The sequence below is a fragment of the Triticum urartu genome, chromosome 4A (genome assembly GCF_056163025.1).
Source record: "Triticum urartu cultivar PI428250 chromosome 4A, HENAU_Tu73, whole genome shotgun sequence".
Classification (NCBI taxonomy): Eukaryota; Viridiplantae; Streptophyta; class Magnoliopsida; order Poales; family Poaceae; genus Triticum; species Triticum urartu.
The window spans coordinates 294,518,560-294,531,042 of NC_141876.1; positions in this window are offsets into that span (position 1 = coordinate 294,518,560).

Consider the following 12,483-nt stretch of genomic DNA (forward strand, 5'->3'; position numbering starts at 1 on the left):
ATGGAATTCAAATAGATTCAATTTAAATTTATTTTCAATGAACCCAAAATGCCTTCAAAAAAGTTCATCATTTTTGAAATGGGTGAAAACCTCTGCCAAAAATGGTGCACATTTTCTAGGTCATCTCTGGATTTCTGAATTAAATCATTAAGTATTTGAATCTAGGCATTTAAATGCTATAAATATTTTAAATGCTCAAATAATACTGAAATTAAATGAGGGCTGCTGGAAATAATTCAAATAGTGCCCACAATTATTTTTAGGATTTCATTAAATAGTTTAGTATTTTTACTAAATCAGAAATAGAAGAACAAAACAGAAAACAAAAATTAATACAGAAAACAGAGAGAGAGATAGTTACCTATGGCAGCCCAACACTGTAGCTGGCTGGCCTAGCCCACTAGGGTCTCCCCCTGTCGTCTTCCACCTCATGTCAGTGGGCAGGAGGGTGTGTGCCCGACACGCGCCGGCCGCCTCCTCCCTACTTGGCTGCCCCTTCTCCCCTTGGATGCCTCTCGCGACGCCACACACTCCCTGACCTCTCTCCCTCTCACCTGCAGCCCCTCCCCTCCCCTCCGCTCTCTCCCTCGCACACACCCGAGCGACCCCGTTGCCGTCGTCCACTGGCACCGCGCCCATCAAGCACCCCTCGCCTTGCTAGTGCATCCATCGGCTCCGACTCGTCAAGACACGTTGACAAGCCAGTGGCCACGACCTCGAGAGCCCTGATCGCTGGCATCACCGTCATCTTCAAGCTTTGTCATTAACGACCGCCGCCATCGATTCGCTTGCTCTAGATCCTCCCTAACCTCGACGTGCTTCTCCACCGAATCGCAGTGAGCCGCTGACCCGTTCCTCCCTTCTCCCCATGCCTTTTGCCCGCTCTAGACGCTATTTCTGCCGAACCGTGAGCTCTTCGCCACCGTGCTTGACATCGTCGTCGTTGCGTTGGGCAAATGACACGTCCAAGCACGCAATCGAGCTCCTGCTAACCCGTAGGTTCTTCCGTTCCTTTTGGTTTGCTCATTTGCGAGCCGTAGCTCCGTGCCCGTAGACAACCGAACTCTAGCCGCCGCCCCCGTGGCCTGCCATTTGGTCATGTCCCCTTCTGTCACTGGGATTGAGCACCGCAAGATTGAACCCAGTACAAAGCTCATCTCCCATTGCAAGAAAAATCAATCTAGTTTGCCAAACCAAATCAATAGATTGTAGAGAAATATAAAGCCATATAAATCATGCATAAAAGAGTTCAGAGAAGACTCAATTAATATTCATAATCTGATAATAAACCCATAATTCATCGGATCTCAACAAAGACACTACAAAAGAAGATTACATCGAATAGATCTCCAAGAACCCACAATTCATCGGGAAGTTAGCATATATCTCATGACCAAGCTGTTTTATGTGCAGTGCAATTTTAGTGCCAGCTTTCAGTACATAAAATTTAGAAATTTATTTCCAAAGGCCAGTGCCAAAATAGGAGTCACCACATTCATCAAGTCTTACAGTAGCAACGATTGTGAATCCATGGTTGGTGTTCAGTATGACAACCCTGCTTTCTTGATTTATGTAAAGGGAAAGATTGTGCACGATAGATTCTGTTGCATAGCAAGGGACGCGCTGTAGAAAATGGTAGGATTGTTAAAGGAAATATGGTAACATGCAAAATGGGGCCAAATTTAATGAACTGTTAACAGTTGAAATCGAAGGACAAAAATCTATAATTAAACAGATAGGGTAAACATGATTTCATGGAAATATGAGAGTAATCAAAAGAACAATACATCATTAATTTGCCTAATATAGAAAGAAGAGGGGAAAAAAATCCCCTTTGACATATATGGTGGATGCGACAGCTTTTATCCAAATGTAGCAATGTTTAGTATATGTTTAGGAAAGTAGGCCATGCCAAGCGATTTAGGGTGATATTGAACATACCGCGCACATCCTCAAGTCATCTGTTACGGTGAGATGGAACTCCATGGATGCCTGGCGGAGGCCACAAAGTCCTGATGTGTCTGTGCACTATACACTTTATGAATGAAAAAACCCTCAAATCAGCTCGAATAAAAATGAATTCACAACGATTTTGGTCGGGTGATTAAAGGAGGTAGATCAATTGGGATAAGAGATGAGATAATATCTCATTAAATTAGATACCTTGTTGTCCTTGAGAAAGAACCCTCAGTACGGTGGATTCCCCAACCGAGCGGAGATAGGTCGACCGCGAGAAGCATCGAGAAAGTTGATGACGATAGGCGGCGACAAGCAGAAGTGGCGAAATGCCGTGGGGTTTGCTAGCAGCCTGTCTAGGGCGGCAAGCGTCTAGCTAAGTGGTGGCCGCCGCGATAGGCGGTGCCATGCAGAGATGTGGAGGAGCGGGCGTGGGGATGGTGAGGGTTTTCTTTTTTTCTTTTTTGAATTGGGTGGTGAGGGTTTTCTGTCCCACAAAGAATTTCGGAGGCAACGGTTTGCTAGAGCCAACCGTGTGTGATCGACACAACTGGCAAAATGAAAGTCATTGCACACGGTTCCAATCTTGGGAACCATGTGTGATTGACGTACTACCGCTGTCCTGGTTTATTAGTCCCCTTTGTAATTTGTACCAAATTTTGACCAAATATTTAACTAAGAAATGTTTATGCATGTCACCAAAATTATATCATTGAACACTATGTTCAAATACACATCCAACGATATATTTTTTGCTGACCTACACTAACATTTTGTTAGTTAAATATTTGGTCAAAATTTAACACAAATTACAAAAGGGACCAATAAACTAGGACAGAGGTAGATTCCATCAACTGAACTGATTGCATCCATATCCCACATTTACACATAAGTAAACATAGATTAAACATACTCACACATAGATAATAAGTGTACACAAGCATTGTTCAACCATAAGTACATAGTTCAACCGTCATTAAGCATACTCAAGTGTACATAGTTCGATCCCACATCTCATCTCGTCTGCCGACACGATCCCAAAGCTTCTCCAGGTACTCGGCGTATGCGGCAGGCGCCACCCTACAAGAATACTTCTGCTTGAAGGAGCCAACGGCTCGTCCTCTTGCATGCGCCAGAACACTTTCATATGCGTCATGAAGCTTTTGGTTGGAAAGTGGGCATCCATAGCCGCCGTCCCAGGTGCTAATACGCATGTTATGCATTCCCTCGTAAAGCTCCCTCAGGATTTGCCTCTTGTACCTCCTCTGGCCATCTTCATCCTTGCTGTCCACATTGTCAGACAACACCTATACAATAGTAAAAAATGTCGCATCAAATTAATGTTTACAAACTAATCTCTAGCGAACATTTGGTAGTTGCCAAAATTTGGCATCAAATCAATGTTTACATGCCGTGAAGTAGGATTAGGAATTTATGGCTATTTTTTATACATATCCAGAGGTTATGGTTCGATTTTTAAGCACAGTCATCTATGTACAGACCAATCTTGAAGAAAATAATGGCACAAACATATATGTAGGTCATTCAAAATGAATTGTCAAGTCCTGGCTAGGAATTATGAGTACGAACACTAACCCTAGTCAGATTACTATCAGAAATCATTTTCGCAAATGAAACAACTAATCACTTATCACTTGTACCATTCAAACAACCAATACACTACACGGATCTAACGAAACTTACTCAGATTTCATGGATTGTGAGAACGTAACCATAGGATTTCTATTCCAAAAATGGGGACGCTGGAGTAACCAGAGAAACCCTAGGATCTATTTGACACATAAATTGGTTAGATGACTAACCAGTTGTCCATCGTCGTCAGGGTCGTCGCCGGAGTGGTCGTCAGACTCGTCGCAGGGATCGTCGCCCGAGTAGTCACCAGAGTGGGCGTAGAACTCCGCCTCCGGCTGTGGAAGCTCGACGCCGTCGATGATGTCAAGTTGCAGCGATACCTCGCCGGCGGTGACAAACACCTCTACCTCCATCTCCATGCCGTGCTCCGGTGCTTCAGCAGCCCCGGCGTCACCACTCCCTCTGATGGGGCGCTTCAGCGGCATCCTCATACACTAATGGCTTTGAGGATTGAGAGGGGCGTCGAGGATGCAATTGAAGAGAGAGGATTGTGTTTGTGGCGAGGATGGGGGTGCGATTACTCGGGCGCACCATTAATATGGAGTAGTGGGAGAGAGACGGGTGGCGGTAAAAATCGCTGGCTCGCCTACCGGTGAGCATGCGCACCGGACTTCTGGCATGCCTATCGTCATTTCACACAGCTACTCGCACGCCTCCCGATGACACTGTGCAGCGAGCACACCTCCCTCAATTCACACACATGCATGCACGCCTCCCGGTCTACTTGCACGGTGGACTGCTCGCATGCGTCCCGTCAACTCATGCCTGCTCGCATGGCACACAGGTCATGTGGCGGCACATATATTGTTTTTCTATTTGGATGATTAATGATTCTGCTTTATAGCTTAACTGAAGCATGGCACGTATCCATTCTTGGTCTAACGCTGAGAATTCGAATAAATAATCCATTTGGGATATTGGTTCCCAATTATTAATAAGCTCCCTTTTGTAAGAAGATAAAGATTTCATCAAAACTGATCTCAAATTTGACAAAAAAGTATAATGCCACTATGTATTGGTGTCCATATGACAACATGATAAGTTTCATGAACTTCAAATAAGTTTTGGATGTAGTAGAATTTAAAAATCAAGATTCTCAATGTTTGAAATTTCTTGCACGGGGAGTAAACATGCACCCAGTGAGACACATGTGTTTTTGCAATCCATTTAGGTGCACTGGCACGTGTGCATGTAGCTCAAATTTGATTTTTGCACATTATACACCTAGAAAATCAATCAATGTACTAAAATGTCTTAATGATCTCTGTTTTTTTTCAAATTAAAAAGTCCCTACTATGGTAACATATGTTCATCGCGGGATACTTTAACATGCTTCGTAGTTGCGGTGGATTCACGGGGTGTGTGTGTGGCTGTGCGTCTGGGGGGTGGCGGGTGGCTCGTAGTACACTATGAGTTGTGAGCCACCATGTGGGTTCACTAGTGTAGGATGCTACTAACACGACACTATGACCAGAGACCCCTCGACGAAACTATGTGTGTTGCGGGATATCCGCGACCACCTATGGGACCGACTGGCCCCTTGCCGGTTCGGTAGGGGGACGTTGCGTTGCACAAAGAGCAGACCAGCGTACGGCAGCACGACAGAGAGCACACAAGCAATTTACCCAGGTTGGGGCCGCCACGAGGCGTAAGACCCTACTCCTACTTTGGTGGATTGATGGCGGAATGAACGTGGTGATGTGTAGTACACTTGCCCGGCAGAGTTCGCCTCGGGGCCGCAGCGACTACGCGTGTATGGTGGCTTGGGTTCATCAACTTTCCAACCCCTCCTACGAGTGCCGTGGGCCTCCTTTTATAGATTAAGGGGTCACCACAATGGCAAAGTAGTCATTATCCACTGATATGATAGCTGACAGGGTGCATTAAATGCACCGCTTGGTGTCACATCACTGGACGCCCGACAAGGCTTGCCGGGCTATCTTGCTAGCTCCGCACCTGCTCCCTTGACACGTTGCAGGACGGATGTCATCTATAGGCTTCTTCTGTAGGAAATGGCCGCGACATGGCGAACGGCTGCCACTTAATCATCCTGCGGCTTGACACCACACTAATTGACGACGTGGGTCACGCTTGAGTGGTTGGTGGGGTGGTTTTGACCCCGCGAGCCCCAGCAGACCTTGCCAGGGTGCCTCGGTTGCCTGCTCCTTACAGTGGCCTTGCCCCTTGGCGGGCTCTCCTGTCCGGCAAGGGAGGCCCTTCTCTTGCCGATATCTTGCCCTTCTGGCTCGATCTTGGTCTCTCTGGGTTGCGTGTTGGTTCTTCAAATCTCTTAGTCCTTCAATCACTGACTTGGGTTGGTGCTTCAATCTTGATCTCGTTCCTGTGCATAGTCTGGGCAACAGAGCCAGGGTTTGTTGCACCGACAGAAGCCCCCGGGCCTGCCCCGAACACGCTTCTGAGCGACGTCGGGGTAGGGCCTAATAAGTGCACATGCAAGGTTGTTGAAGGTGTTGGCCCTTTAAGTTTTCCATTGCCGCTTCATCAGCCTTGATTCTGGGCCAGTTTCTGGTTTCCCCGTGCGTGGTGTAAAGCCAATAATGGTGGGGCTGCTCCAGTGATGGCCCGTGAATGACTTTAACGCATGGGGTAGAAACTGCCAATTTACTCTTCCCACAGCATGCCCTTATCCTTAGCCACGTATGCAACATGCATCGCGCGGGGTAGGTAACGGAGGCGCGTGGCGCAGGAGAGTACACTGAAAAGGGACCGCCCGTCTTGAATTGGCGGAGGAGGGCAGTGATCACCCGTGGATGGAGCAACTGCCATTCCCTGCCCAGCCTATAAAAGGAAGGGGCGGAGGAGGGAGGAGTCACCCACCTTCATAGTCCTTCTCTCCTCATCTTCTGTGTCTGCTGGTCATGTTGGAGAAGGAAGCCTGGGACCAGCCCCCGGGCCCCTATTTGGGGTTATTGTTGCCTTATGCTGGTGCTAATGCTTGGGGAGTAGGCCTGGTCCTTGGCGTCGCTAGTCTTTTGGTATCTTCGATGCTCGTCCGGGAGGAGGGGCCAGAGATCATTGGCAATCCCAGCACTTCCTTGCCCAGAGGTCTTGGGGCCAATGCCGACGAGAGGCATGTCTTCCTGCCCGCCAAGGTGGGGCGCGATGCGACTCGGGCCCCCTTTGTAGCGGAGCCGGGGGCCGACGCCGAAGAGGACGCCCCCTCCTAGTCCGGCAAAGCGATAGTAGCGCTTCATGTCGGTTGTGGCCAATGGTGCTACCGTTTTCGCTTTTTAGGAGGGGTGACGGGCCTTGCTCGTCACCTTGTGCAGCTCCTGGGTGCTCGCCACCTATGGATCACAGTGGGTGACCACCACGCCGGTCCCTTCGTCGCCCCCTTCTCCATGCGCTCCTTTTATTCTCCTTTCCCTCCCGTTCCAATATCCTGGGGAGGAGGAGCAGAGAAAGGAAAAGAGGGGTTATAGGGTACTTATCCTTTTCCAATCTTAAACTTGTAGGCAATCGCCAAATTTTAATTCAAATAAAGTAATCTCTCAAGTCCATCTTTGTGTTCTGTAATGCTTGTACTTGTATCTGCATGTCAATGAAAGAGATGAACCTTGCCGGGAACCCATGCAAGTATATGTCCATGCAGAGGTGGAGTGCCTCTTTAGTGTAATTAAACGAGCTTTCCCTGGCAAGATACCCTGCCGGCCCCCTTTTTGTCTGCCGGAGAACTATGTTTACCGGGGAACAGATTGACGTGCCAGCCCCCCGCCCACTCCCTTTTTACCAAGGGCCACTACGACCATCCAGTCCGAAGCATCGTTCGAGCCAAGGATGGGAGCACCCTAGTTCCAAGAGAGCGGTGAGGTTTCTCTATGCGCAAGTTATAGCTTACAGAACACTAATGGACAAGAGGTAAACTTATCTGTTTGGCTTGCCGGGGATCACTGTGCAGCGTATCAAAAGTTTGCGTCTTCGGTCCAGAAAGCACTTCAGTGTTCGCCCTCTCAACTTGTCGATTGCTCCGGGGGTGTGCCACAGAAGCGAATGGGATTTTGCATCCGAGGGTATGAACGTATTGCATGAAGGCGTGGCTTGTGAACTGGGTGCCGTTGTTAGTGATGATCCTTGCCAGAACTTTGAAACAACACACCAATTCTTTCAAGAACTTGATAGCTGACTGAGCAGTCACCTTTCTCACGGCAGTCACTTCCGGCCACTTTGTAAACTTGTCGATGGCAACGAACAAGAATTGAAAGCCCCCGATTTCTCGTGGAAGGGGCCGAGGATATCGAGCCCCAGACCCAAAATGGCCATGATAGAGGGATTGTCTGAAGATCTTGGGCAGGCAGGTGTATTTTCTTGGAATGGAACTGGCAGGCTTTACATTTCGTGACTAACTCAACTGCATCTTGGAGGGATGTGGGCCAATAGAATCCTTGCTGGAATGCTTTCCCAACTAATGCCCTTGATCCAATGTGGGAGCCACATATTCCTCTATGAATCTCAGCCAACAGTTCCTTTCCATCCTCCCGGCAAACACACTTCAATTTCACACCGTTGGTCCTCCTTCTGTATAGGTGTCATCGACAAACTGATACATACTGGTCCTCCAGGCTACTCTTTTAGCTCCATCTTGTTTGGCAGGGAGTTCTCTGGTTTGGAGGAAGTGGAAAATGTGCCTTGCCCAAGTTGGATCGTGAGGCTCGACAATGAGGACTAGCGGCACCTCCTCTGCTGCGGGAGCACTAGCCTCATTTGTGGGGTCCATAGGATCGGCTGGAGGGGGTGGTCCGGCAGGATCTGAGGAGTTGCTTCCAGCAGGGTCTCTGCCGGGAGCGGATGGCTCTGCCAGGAGAGGCTTACCGCAGTCCAACTTTCTCCTCTTCCTGTCCATTGTGGCTGGTGATATGGAGGTTGAGAGAGATGGAGAACAAAAGTTCTTGGTTCCACAGGAAGCTTCTGCACAGCATAGTTTGACAGGTGATCAACTATGTTGTTTTTCGCACGGGGTATGTGCTCTGTTCGCAACCCGTCAAAGTGCTCCTCCAATCTCCTTACTTCATCGACGTATGCTTCCATCACTGGGCTTTGGTAATCCTTGTTGACTTTTCTCACCACGGGCTTTGAATCTCCTCGAATGATCATCTTCTTAATTCCCAATTCCGCTGCAATCCTGAGCCCGGCAAGGAGCCCTTCATACTCTGTTGTATTGTTGGTGGCTTCTTCCTGAGCAAAGTGCATATGGATGACGTACTTCAAGTGCTCCCCGGAGAGGGCAACAAGAAGCACGCCAGCCCCTGTACCTTGTAGGGAAAAAACACCGTCAAAATACATGATCCATTCTTGGGGTGATTCCTTGTCGGGGATGGCTATTCTTGTCCTTTCCTCATCTGGGGTTGGCGTCTATTCTGCAATAAACTCTACCAATGCCCTGCTCTGAATAGTTGAAGTGCTCTCAAACTTCAAACCAAAGCTGGATAACTTCAAAGCACATTCCACTATTCTACCAGTTTGATGTAGGGTAGAACCCTAGTCGGCCGATCTTTCACGAAAGGAGCGTATCCCGCGAAGAACACGAGGAACACAAAGAGGGAAACGAGGGAAACAAAGAGAGGAACACTCAAACTAAAAAAAAACAAGTCACACATGGGCTAGATCCTCGAGTACATAAAGTAAGATACACGGTCAACGATCAACTAGGGACGATACAAAAGGGTAACCGGTTCTTCTCTGTGAGGAGGTCTTGATGTTCTTCCCTAAAGAGGGGTCTTGAATCCGCTTGGGGGATCTTCTCCGGTGGAGGCTCGAATCTCCGAGGAGAAGGTAACCAAGTGGATGAGCAAAGCTCTCACACAAATATGAGCTAATCCTTTGCTAACCCCAGTACGGAGCTAAGGGACAAGTAGATATAGTCCAAGGGGGTAAGTTGGGGGATACATGGGGTGATACCCTTGTCGCCGCGCATAGGCAGGGCGGTTGTATCGGTCATGGGGGCGGTTGTACCGGTCATGGGGGCGGTTGTACCGGTGGGAGCTCAGGTACTGGTTCCTAGAGGCGTTCCCAGATGCGCTCATCGGTTGTACCGGTGCCTGGGGCGGTTGTACCGGTCTGGTGGCTGTTGCAGGGATAAACCAGTGCTGTACCGGCCTTGCACCGCTTGATGTCAGGAGCTTGACCAGTGGTCGACTGGTTGTACCACCCAGGCAGAAGTTGGGCGGTGCATGGGCGGTTGTTCCGGGACTTCTGAGCTGGGATCATGTTCTTCATGCTCTTGACGTCCTTCTTGCATCGTGACTTCTCCTTGGTTGCTTACATGGTACCTAAGCACACAAAGCATCTCCGTTTGAGGTAGTAGCCATGTCTCAAGTGGGTAAAAGGGAAGTTTAACAAGGAGAGAGTTAACCTCGTTCTCAATGGCTCTCGCACGGGCTCTTGTTATTGGTCCAAGTGGTGTCGTGGGAGATGTAGGTAGGTCCATGGGGATGACCTTGGGATGCTCCGCATCATCTCCCCTCCCTTGGGGAAGATCCGTCCTCGGATCGAATTCTTCATCAACATGGAAATGCGAGAGGTCCGTGACATTGAAGATATCTCTCACGTTGTACTTGTCATGGGGGAGGTCAATCTTGTAAGCGTTGTCGTTGTAGCGTGCGAGCACCTTGAAGGGTCCGTCTGCTCGTGGTGGAAGTTTGAACTTGCGTTCTTGGGGAAAGCGGTCCTTGCGAAGGTGTAGCCACACGAGGTCTCCAATGTTGAATATCATAGCGTGCTTGTTGACGTTGAGCTTGGTCGCAAGGCGTTGTACTTGGCGCTCAATGGTGTTTCTTGTATCTTCATGCACCTTCTTGAGATGGGTCGCTCGTGCGCTTGCATCCAAATTGATTCGCTCTTGGAGTGGTAGAGGTAGAATATCCAATGGTGACAAAGGGTTGAATCCGTAGACGACCTCGAAAGGGGACTTGCTAGTTGTTGAGTGTCTTGCTCGGTTGTAGGCGAACTCGGTGATGGGTAGACACTCCTCCCACTCCTTGATGTTCTTCTTGATGAGTACTCAAAGTAGAGCGGAGAGTGTGCGGTTTGTCACCTCCGTTTGGCCGTCGGTTTGAGGATGGTACGCCGTGGAGAAGAGGAGCTTGATTCCGAGCTTGGCACATAGGGTCTTCCAAAAGTAGCTAAGGAACATGACGTCGCGGTCCGAGATGATGGTCTTTGGCACACCATGGAGACACAATATTTCCCTACAAAAGAGATTAGCCACATGTGAAGCATCGTCTATCTTGTTGCAAGGAATAAAATGTGCCATTTTTGAGAAACGGTCCACAACGACAAATATGGAATCTTTCCCATTTCGAGTCCTAGGCAAACCGAGTACAAAGTCCATGCTAATGTATTCCCATGGTTGGTGAGGAATTGGTAGAGGCATATAGAGACTGATAACCCACAAGTATAGGGGATCGCAACAGCTTTCGAGGGTAGAGTATTCAACCCAAATTTATTGATTCGACACAAGGGGAGCCAAAGAATATTATCAAGTATTAGCAGCTGAGTTGTCAATTCAACCACACCTGGAAACTTAGTATCTGCAGCAAAGTGTTTAGTAGCAAAGTAATATGATAGTGGTGGTAGCGGCAACAAAAGTAAAGACAGCAAAAGTAATACTTTTGGTATTTTGTATTGATTGTAACAGTAGCAGCGAGAAAGTAAATAAGCGTAAACCAGTATATGGAAAACTCGTAGGCACCGGATCAGTGATGGATAATTATGCCGGATGCGGTTCATCATGTAACAGTCATAACATAGGGTGACACAGAACTAGCTCCAATTCGTCAATGTAATGTAGGCATGTATTCCGTATATAGTCATACATGCTTATGGAAAATAACTTGCATGATATCTTTTGTCCTACCCTCCCGTGGCAGCGGGGTCCTATTGGAAACTTAGGGATATTAATGCCTCCTTTTAATAGAGAACCAGAACAAAGCATTAGCACATAGTGAATACATGAACTCCTCAAACTATGGTCCTCACCGGGAGTGGTCCCGATTATTGTCACTTCGGGGTTGCCGGATCATGACACATAGTAGGTGACTATAGACTTGCAAGATAGGATCAAGAACTCACATATATTCATGAAGACATAATAGGTTCAGATCTGAAATCATGGCACTCGGGCCCTAGAGACAAGCATTAAGCATAGCAAAGTCATAGCAACATCAATCTCAGAACATAATGGATACTAGGGATCAAACCCTAACAAAACTAACCCGATTACATGATAAATCTCATCCAACCCATCACCGTCCAGCAAGCCTATGATGGAATTACTCACGCACGGCGGTGAGCATCATGAAATTGGTGATGGAGGATGGTTGATGATGACGACGGCGACGAATCCCCCTCTCCGGAGCCCCGAACGGACTCCAGATCAGCCCTCCCGAGAGGTTTTAGGGCTTGGCGGCGGCTCCGTATCGTAAAACGCAATGATTTCTTCTCTCTGATTTGTTTCTCTCCGAAAGCAAATATATAGAGTTGGAGTTGGCGTCGGAGGGTCTCCAAGGGGCCCACGAGGTAGGGGGCGCGCCCTGGGGGGGGGGGGCACCCCCACCCTCGTGAGAAGGGTGTGGGCCCCCTGGTCTTCAAATTTGGCGAGGATTTTTTATTATTTTTTATAAGACCTCCCGTGGAGTTTCAGGTCATTCCGAGAATATTTGTTTTCTGCACATAAAACAACACCATGGTAATTCTGCTGAAAACAGCGTCAGTCCGGGTTAGTTCCATTCAAATCATACAAGTTAGATTCCAAAACAAGGGCAAAAGTGTTTGGAAAAGTAGATACGACGGAGATATATCAGAGACCATGAGATTGAGCTTTGGACTTACCTTTGCGACATGGAGAACATCGGTTGG